The sequence below is a fragment of the Carassius carassius genome, chromosome 30 (assembly GCF_963082965.1).
Source record: "Carassius carassius chromosome 30, fCarCar2.1, whole genome shotgun sequence".
Lineage (NCBI taxonomy): Eukaryota > Metazoa > Chordata > Actinopteri > Cypriniformes > Cyprinidae > Carassius > Carassius carassius.
This window is the reverse complement of record NC_081784.1, coordinates 27,628,897-27,638,771: the sequence shown is the minus strand read 5'-3', so window position 1 is coordinate 27,638,771 and position 9,875 is coordinate 27,628,897. Positions and strand designations below refer to the sequence as shown.

Genomic DNA, 9,875 nt, shown 5'->3' with positions numbered 1-9,875 from the left:
ACTGCTTTCCAAAAAAGAAAATGTTACATGATTGTTGTGTGGGCCACGTGAGCACGTTTGGTGGAACTTGTGACATTTTTCCTGTAATTGTTCATGGGCCCCTTGATGCGCTCTCTGCATCAGTGCAGCTCTGTGATTGGCCTGCTTCGGCTCCAGATCATAGCAGCGCTGTGATTGGTCTGTTCTAACTTCAGATGAATGGGGTGACTTTTAGTTCGCGAAACAGTTCAAGCCATGTAAATTGTGCAGCAGCTCAATTCTTAAAACAAGCTGCCAGAACGCGCGTCATAATGGAAGTCAGAACGGTAACGTTGACGTTCTAAATCCATTTGAAGCACAATAATTGTTCATGCAGTGGCATGGCGACATCCTAAATGTGAATAAACCATCACTTTTAACACTACACCTCTAGCAATGGTCCTGTTATTTCAACGCGTTATGAACGTCCCAGTTGCATACTTTTACTCTAGGAATGAAACGTATCTGATTTTCTAAATCTGCATGAGAGTAAAGGGCAGCGGGGAACGCAGTGTGCTCGCAGACTTTGCCCTGGAGCGGCAGTATAAAGCAAGTTATTCGAGCGCGTCCCGTTATACGCATCAGTTTAAGGTGGACTAGGACTATAGACACTCATGACGCTCTTTAGTTCACGAGATTTTTCCACCCTTTCACACTGACGACACCATCCGCAGAGGACAGCACTGAAGAAAATATCGGTCTGAAGAAAGGTAAGATGCTTTCCAATAGTTTTACTGGCCATGACGCTAAAGAGATGGAAACACCCCAAAATGTCATCTGGAACTGAGCTGTTAGGGGCACAATGATGCGCCCGTGACCTTATATGACATGACTTTATCAAAGATTAGAAGTGTTAGGTTTACGACGATGTGGCTCAAAGCCGTTCGTTATTTGTTCTGATGAAGAAGACTTAGCAAAAACGTTTCAGAGTCGTCTTGAAATGTGTAGTTGCAGTTTCTGATTTGTTGTAGGCTATAAAAGCAATATGATCCTATAGAGTAGTTGATAACATGCAAATCAGTGACAGCAGGTGTCCCGCTGTGAGACATCACGCTATAATCTTCAGGGGCTCAAGTGCGTAGAGCTGAAACCCTATTGTAAATGTTAGAATGGCCACGGATCAGCAATCTCCATGTAAAACTGATCAGGCAGACCAAAGCGTAAGTCGTAGAGACTTGAAACTTGGAGAGAATGGTAGTACTCGCATCGTCTACAACGTGACCAAGGCTCGCCCCAATCGGCCTGACGGGGGCGCTACAGTGATAACCAGAACGAAATTGCTCATAACTCCTAAACTTATCGCAGACTAATCGTTGTAATTCTTGGCTCAGGATGGAAAAAACTATGACGGCGTTTTAGTGCCATGTTGAAAAAAAAAGATTAAAGTCGTAATATTTCGAGAATAAAGTCGAAATACTTTGAGAATAAAGTCGAAATGTTAAGAGAATTTAAATAGAAATTAAAAGTTATATTATTTGTAGAGTAGGCCTTTATTGCGCATGTAAATGTCCAATGTGAAAATTTATTTTCATAATATTTCGATTTCTTTTTCAAAATATTTCAACTTTATTCTCGAAACATTTTGACTTTAATCTTATAATATTTCGACTTTATTCTCAAAATATTTCAACTTTATTCTCGTAGTATTTCAACTTTATTCTCGTAATATTTCGACTTTATTCTTGAAATATTTCGACTTTATTCTCGTAATATTTCAACTTTATTCTCAAAACATTTCGACTTTATTCTCGTAGTATTTTGACTTTATTCCCATAATATTTTGACTTTATTCTTGAAACATTTCGACTTTATTCACGTTATTTCGACTTTATTCTCAAAATATTACTACTTTAATCTCGAAATCTAAGATTTGTATTTTTTTTAACATGGCACTAAAAAGCAGTCATACAAACTGCATGCCTCAGATTCTAGGGAAATTTTGTAATTTATTTTTAGATTTTGACAAATCTAGTACTTTTGCGAAAGAGTCCCATTTTTTTCAACATATCAAAACCAAACTGGTGCAGAAATATTTTCTGGAGAGTGAATATCAATAATTATCAAAAAAAAAAAACTTTCCACTTACAGTACTGTCGTGATGGGACACGAAAACGTTCGTAAGAGGTGCGACTATAACTCTTGAATGGAAAAATAAATTTTTGCCAAACTCAGAACACTCATGTAACAGCTCAATCCGAGGTCATGGTACAAAAAACAAACAAAAATAATAATAATAAAAACTCGGAGTTTGGCCACTTGGTGGTGCTATAACAGGAAAAAATATATATATAAAAAAAAAACGTTTATAACTACGCACCTGTTAGTTTGATCAACTTGAAAATTGGTATGCAGTGTCTTTGTCCACAAGTGTCTATGAGGACATTTGTGTATATAAAAATACATGTATGCCATCGACCAATGAATTTTGACCACAGCCAAGGTTAACGGAGGCTGATCGGATTGAAACTTGGTGGGCATGTTTGACTCATGGCCCTAGAGGTCTGTAAAAGTATTTTGAAAAAAAAAATCGGCCACTAGAAATCACATGGCGTTTCACAGTATTCATATCAAAATTCAATCAAATCATTTCAATCAAATCGTTCTCAGTCAAATCATTTATTAAATATCCTTAATTATGTTAAAAACAATTTCTCTATTTTTTACTCAACCTCAATCAAAACCACAGCAAAACAATAGATCAATCATTACAAAATTGTTCTGAAGTTTACGTTGTTCTGAAGGTAGCTATAACGTGGTCATTTAGAAAAGGGGTTTTGACAAAATACCAGAAATTAGGTGAGCACATGCAACAGATGATTCTTAACAAGCATGCAAAGTTTCACAGAGATCTGACCATAGGTGGCGCTATAACAGTTAAAATGTTTTCAAAAACTCTTATTTCTATGGTAAATGACTTCAAATTGAAAAAAAAAAAATATTCACAATTATTTAAAATATTCACATATGATAGATCACCTCATTCTGAACAACTTTGCCTCTAGGACTACTGCTTTCAATCAAATTGTTATTTAAATATTTGAGATCATTTAAAAACCTACTTTTGTGAACTAGTCCTTGGTTTTTAAATCAACATCAATAAAATCAGTAAAGTACAATCCTCTAGACTCTCTGGGTCGATAATTATGAACAAAATATTGAACTTCTGCATTTGGACAGCTATTACTGAATAATTTTAAAATATCTTGATCTAGTGTACCCAAAAGCCTATAAATCCTAAAAGAAAACGTATATCATATCATCATATCATTCTAAATAAGCATGCAAAATTATTACATTAAAAAATGTAGTCAAAGTTTATCTCTTCATTTATACAGATATATCAGTTTTACAATTATGCCACATTATGATTAGTTAAACCTGAAAATGTGTTTTGAACAGGAGACTTGCAGTAACCATTTTGTTACATATCAGTTATTTCAAATATCTATATCTGCAACAAAATGTGTGTGTGTGTGTGTGTGTGTGTGTGTGTGTGTGTGTGTGTGTGTGTGTGTGTGTGTGTGTGTGTGTGTGTGTGTGTGTGTGTGTGTGTGTGTGCGCGTGCGCGTATTCCCCATTGTGGGTGTGTTTTAGCATTAGCCATACATTTCAGATTTGCTAGACCCTAAAAGCGTAGAACCTTAAAGGACTCAAAGTGTTTTAACCCCGGTAATTGCTGCTTGCAGCAATTTTTTATATAATTTTCATTTCATTTTATATTAAGCAATAGTTGTATATCAGGTTTTTAGTACTTATTGCTATACATTTTGACTTTTTGTCAGCATTTTGAGTTTTTGTAGTTATTATTATTATTATTATTTTTTTTTTTTTTTTTTTTTTTTTTTATTAAACAAACACAAAACAAAGTAACAAATCGCCCGACATACAACAAATATAAACACAAAAGTATACATAACATAACAAGGCATTCTACAGTGAACAGAAATGTGCAACAGGACCAGAAGAGTAATAGATCATCTGAAGGCACTATATCATACCAAACCTCAGAATATCAGAAATAGAGGCATTTATGCTGTCCAAATAAGGTGTCCAAGTGCGAGTAAAAGTATCAGTCGTAGAGTGAATAAAAGATGTTAGGAGTTCCAGAGGAATAGTCTCTCTAATAACTGAATGCCATCCCTTTATAGAGGGGGGTTTATCGCTGATCCACGACAAAAGTAAATTCTTCCTGGCAGCAAAAGTTAACAGGTCAAAAAGACGTCTTTTATGCTTATTAGAAATAAGCTTACATGGGAAACCCAGGAGAAGAGACAAAGGGTCAGGATCCAAGGCCAAACCTAAGATATTATTCAATTGAGCTATGATTCTGGACCAGTAGGTCTGGATAACATGACAATCCCATACACAGTGAATATAATCTCCTATGTTAGATTTACATTTGGGGCAGAGTGGTGAGTGAGCGGAGTTGAACTTGTGTCTTAGAAGAGGCGTAATGTGTATTCTGTGGAGAATCCTAAGCTGAATGGCTCTTACTCTATTGCAAACTGAAAGCCTATTGGCTAGAGACCAAACCATCTCCCAATCATTCTCCGAGATAACCACCCCAAGATCTCTTTCCCATGTTAATCTGAGGTGCGAGGTATTAACTGTAGAATAGGAGCATAGGGCTTTATAGAAGAAGGAGATCAACTTTTTTGTAGGAGGGTTTAAAAGCATCCTCTCAATTACTGAAAGTGAATATTTGGAAGTGAGTGTAGTATTTTTGAATATGTAATCTCTAATTTGCAAGAATCTAAAAAAATGTTGCCTAGGTAAATTATATTTTGAGGCTAAAATATCGAAAGACAATAGTGATCCCTCCTCAAATAAATCACAAATCCTACGTATACCATTAGCCAGCCAAAGGTTAAAACCAAGGTCCATAGTACTTGGCAGAAACTCTGGATTGTTCAGGATTGGCAACAGAGGAGAGGTTGTGTCGATCTTGTCTTCTAATCTTTGAATAGCACGCCATGCCTTAAGAGTATTACATACTAAAGGGTTATCACACATAGCTCTCCTCAGCTTAGAATCACGGATAAATAGTAAGTTTTGCAAAGGGCATTTAGACTGTGAAGATTCAAGATCAAGCCAAACTGATTTAGGATCTTCATTAAGCCACTCAACAATGAATCGAAGCTGGCAAGCCAACTGATACAGTTTAAAATTTGGGAGATCCAAACCACCCTTTGCACCAGGGAGCTGAAGCTTTGATAATTTCAACCTGGGTTTTCTTTTGCTCCAGATAAATGAACTTAACCACCCATTAAGCTCTTTTATAACCTTATTAGACAGTAAAATAGGAATCATCTGCATAGGGTATAGTAGCCGAGGTAGGACATTCATCTTTATCATGGCAACCCGTCCCAGCCAAGACAGAGGGAGAGTCATCCACCTGGTCAAATCATCTCTGATTTTTTCGAGCACTGGTGTAAAATTAGCTTTGTATAATTTCCTAAAAGTAGGGGTTATATTAATACCTAAATAAATAAAACCTTCCTCGGAATTTAAAAGGAAAAGAGGAAGGTTGATTTTGGGATTTCTTATTCCCTATAAATAGGGCAACTGATTTAGAAAAATTTATCTTGTACCCGGAAAATTGTCCAAATTCCTGAATGAGGTCAACAACCGCTGGTACAGAGGTCTTGGGGTCCGAAAGAAAGAGTAACACGTCATCTGCATATAAGGAGATTTTGTGCCGCCTACCCCCCAGAGACACCCCCAACACAGCTGCACTCTCTCTTATCCTCTGAGCAAATGGCTCCATTGCTATCGCAAAGAGCAATGGAGAGAGGGGACAGCCCTGTCTTGTACCCCGGGATAAGGAAAAATTAACAGATCTATGACCATTGGTAATAACCGCGGAAAGGGGATCTTTATAGAGTATTCTCACCCACTTAATGAAATATTCACCAATGCCAAATTTTTCCAGTGTGTAAAACAGATACGGCCACTCCACAGAATCGAAAGCTTTTTCCGCATCTAGGGATAAAATACAAGAGCTAGAGCTGAGGTTATGGGAAAGCTCAATAATGTTTAAAAGCCTCCTGACATTATGGGTGGAGCTTCTGCCTTTAATAAACCCTGTCTGGTCTTCATGAATGATATATGGCAGAACCTTTTCCAATCTTAACGCTAAAATTTTAGATAACAATTTTAAATCTGAATTAAGTAAAGCAATTGGCCTATAGGAGCCACAATTTTCTGGGTCCTTGCCTTTTTTTAAAATGAGAGAAATATTTGCTTCGCGGAGTGAGGGGGGTAACCTGTCAGTCAAGAATGAATGATTGAGCATAGCTAAAAGAGGGTCTAGAAGCACATACTCAAATTCTTTATAGAGTTCGCATGCAAGGCCATCAGGCCCAGGAGATTTACCAGACTTCAAGCTATGGAGTGCGACTATAGCTTCCTCCCTTGAAATAGGTGCATTGAGAAGTTCCCTCTGTTCTTCTGAAACGACAGGGAGGGTTAGGCAGTCAAAGAAAGATATCATGTAGTCATGTTTTTGGGAAGAATGATGAGACTGATAAAGAACAGAGTAGAACTGTTTAAAAATATTGTTAATAATAGGATCAAAATAACGCACTCCCATGGGGTCTACTATAGAAGTAATAAATTGTGAGTCAGAATTGGACTTTGTTAAATATGCTAGATATTTACTTGGTTTATTACCCCATTCATATAATTTTTGCTTTGAATAACATATATTTGAATGAGACTGATAAGTTAGCAATGAATTTAAAGAGGTTCGCACAGCACTTATTTTTTCTAACAAAGTTGGGGAGGGATCGTTCAAGTAGCTACTAGAGGCAGTATTTAATTCTGACTCCAGGTGTTTCTCTTTCTCTAACTGCTTTCTTTTTTTGGTTGCAAAGTATGAAATGGCAAGGCCTCTGATGTATGCTTTAGTCGTCTCCCAGAGAAGTGAGGGATTGTTTGTAGATTCTGAGTTAATAGATAAAAATATCTTAAACTCTGAATTAAAGTATGAGAGAAATGTATCATCTTTGAGTAATAAATTATTAAATCTCCAACGTCTAACAGGTCTAAGAAACCCCCTCACACAAATATCTAGCACCACTATAGCGTGATCCGATATAACAATATCTCCTATGTTGCAGCGTGTAATTGTATGCATTATAGTCTTAGGCGCAAAAAAGTAGTCGATCCGAGAGTGACACTTATGTGGGTGAGAAAAAAAAAGTGAATTTATTTTGATGCGGGTTGAGAGTGCGCCAAACATCCAAGTATTCTAAGTCATCACACAGTGCAGCAAGAGCTTTGGACTGTTTGGTGTAGAGAGAGTCCCTGGGGGGAAAGCGGTCTAATAATGAATTCAATAAACAATTAAAGTCTCCTCCAATAATACACAATCCAGATGCGCGTTCTTTAAATTCAAGAAAAGTTTTTGTAAGAAATTCTGAGGAGTAATTTGGGGGACAATATATGTTTAAAAGTGAAATTTCCTCTGCGTTCAAAGTCCCCTTAATAATGATGTATCTTCCATGTTTGTCCTTAATACTCTCTGTGACATTAAAAGGTATACTTTTACTAATTAAAATTGCTACTCCTCTACTACTTTTCGTAAAGGATGAGAAGTGAATTTGACCAACCCATTTATAATGTGTTAGATTCAAATGTTCGCTATCACTCAAATGGGTTTCTTGTAATAAAGCTACATCTATATTTTCCTTATGAAGTCGTGTGAGCACTTTACGAATTTTAATTCGCCCGTGTAAACCCCTTACGTTCCATGTACAAAGTCTTAAGTTACCAGCCATTACTTAAAGAATAGAACAGATGGTGCTCTCCCCCTTTCAAACATTTCCATATTGTCATTAGGTCCAGTAAACAGATATGCGTGTGTCAGGGCATTACAGTAAACAATAACATAAATCAGAACAAGCCAAACTGGCAACATGAAAGGAAAAAAGAAAAGCAAAAAAAGAAAGCACGGTACGGAAATAAAAAAATAGGAAAAAAGGGGCTGTTTCCCCACGTCAAGGGGAACATTCTTCATCCCAAAAACAGTCAGTTACTTCTCCAGTAGCAACGGTACAAAAAAGTACACTCAAAATACAAAAAAAAAAGTTATCGAGCTAGATCCGCCAGGCACTCGTCTGGTCGAAATCCCAACACGGATCAGGTGCTCGTGCTGGAATTTGTATCACTCTTATCCAGGTACTGCGAGACAGCAGCCGCCGTCTCGAATACTTTAAGGGTACTTCCTATGTTGACTCGTAGCTTGGCTGGATACAGCATCGCATTGCGAGCACCCATATCTCGGAGTCGCTGCTTGACCGCGTTGAAATCCTTGCGCTTCCGTATCACTGAAGCCGAAAAATCCTGGTAGCATGATATTTTTCTGTCCTCATACTGCAAATCCCCATCCGCTGAACGTTTCCTGCAGGCATCGAGAACCCTCTGCTTGTCACCATAGTTGTGGAACCGGACAATCAGTGGCCGTGGCCTATCCTTAGCACCCGGTTTTGGAGCCAGCGTACGATGCGCCCTTTCAATCTTGATGCGACCACTCTTAGTATGCAGGCCAAGAAATTCGGGGATCCACGATTCAAGAAAGGTAACTGCATTGGTACCCTCTACCTCTTCGCGAAGGCCCAGGATTCGGATATTTCTGCGCCGGCCTCTATTTTCCAGGTCGTCGATATGTTCGGTAAGCATGGCAACTTGTTTTTCAAGAGTGAAAACGCGAGATTGCGCGTCCTCCGAAAATGCCTCAACCGCCATGATTCTCCGCTCCGCCTCATCCAATCGACCATTAACACTTTCCAGCTGCTGGGTATGATTATGCACTGTTTCTGCCAACGGGCCAAGTTTTTCATCTATTGCATTAGAGATCTTCTCAGTCATAATTTGAAGTGCTTTTGCAAGCGCCGGGCTAAGGTCAGTCTCGCTGCCAGCATCTGCCTGACTCTGTTCGGGCTCGTCGGCCGATCCCTCAACGGCCGAGTCTTTTTTCGCCGTTTTCTTAGCAGGTCTTGGCATTTTCGGCAAAGATTGCGGCCAGAAAGTCTCTAGCGACATACTACAGAAGATTTATAATTGAAATCCAGAGTTTGCGTACCTTATTAATAGAAAATAAATAAGCGTGACAGGAGCAACCTTAAACTGCTGCTACTTCCAAGCCGCCATCTTGCGCGCCCCTTGTAGTTATTATTATTATTTTTATTGTATGATGATTCATAAGTTTATTATTATCCAAAGTGCAATCATAGTTATGCACATTTACAAAAGTTCACAATGAATGATAAGATAATAATACCATTTTAGTTTGTCATATTGGTTTGTCATAAGATGTAGCTTAGGATTTTCAAATATCATATTTAGATCAAAAAAGTGGTCAAGAGCATGTCACATTTCACCCCAAAAACAAAATCAGTATAAACTATTTCTTGGATACCATTATTATTATTATTATTATTATTATTATTATTATTATTATTATTATTATTGATAATGAAGTATACCTCATCTTTCCCACATGAGCTTAATTTTCCTTTCACTATATATATATATATATATATATATATATATATATATATATATATATATATATATATATATATATATATATATATATATATATATATATATATATATAGGAGCTCTTGTATCATTCATAGAACACTTTTTTTATTTGCAAGTATACATTTGCATATCTTATGGCAACAGCAGCGACACTTGACAGGCTGCTTCAATAAACACAACAAAGGCCTGCTTGAGGGTGTGGAGAAACTATGTCTCATGATAATCTAGGGTTATCTGAGTTAATGTATTCTCATCTTTAGTCCTACTAACAAAGAAAATAAAGGTTTTCTTGGTTATAAGCACTATGT

The 9,875-nt window shown here is 37.3% G+C and overlaps 1 protein-coding gene across 1 annotated transcript in view; it reads left to right on the top strand.

Moving 5' to 3' along the window:
- Positions 1 to 546: 546 nt before the first annotated feature.
- LOC132110980 (elongation of very long chain fatty acids protein 5-like) overlaps positions 547 to 9,875 on the top strand; it is a 20,520-nt gene continuing 11,191 nt past the window's right edge. Inside the window, exon 1 of the mRNA XM_059518130.1 lies at positions 547 to 728. The gene's annotated coding sequence lies outside the window, so the exon portion shown is untranslated. The remainder of the gene's footprint in view (positions 729 to 9,875) is intronic.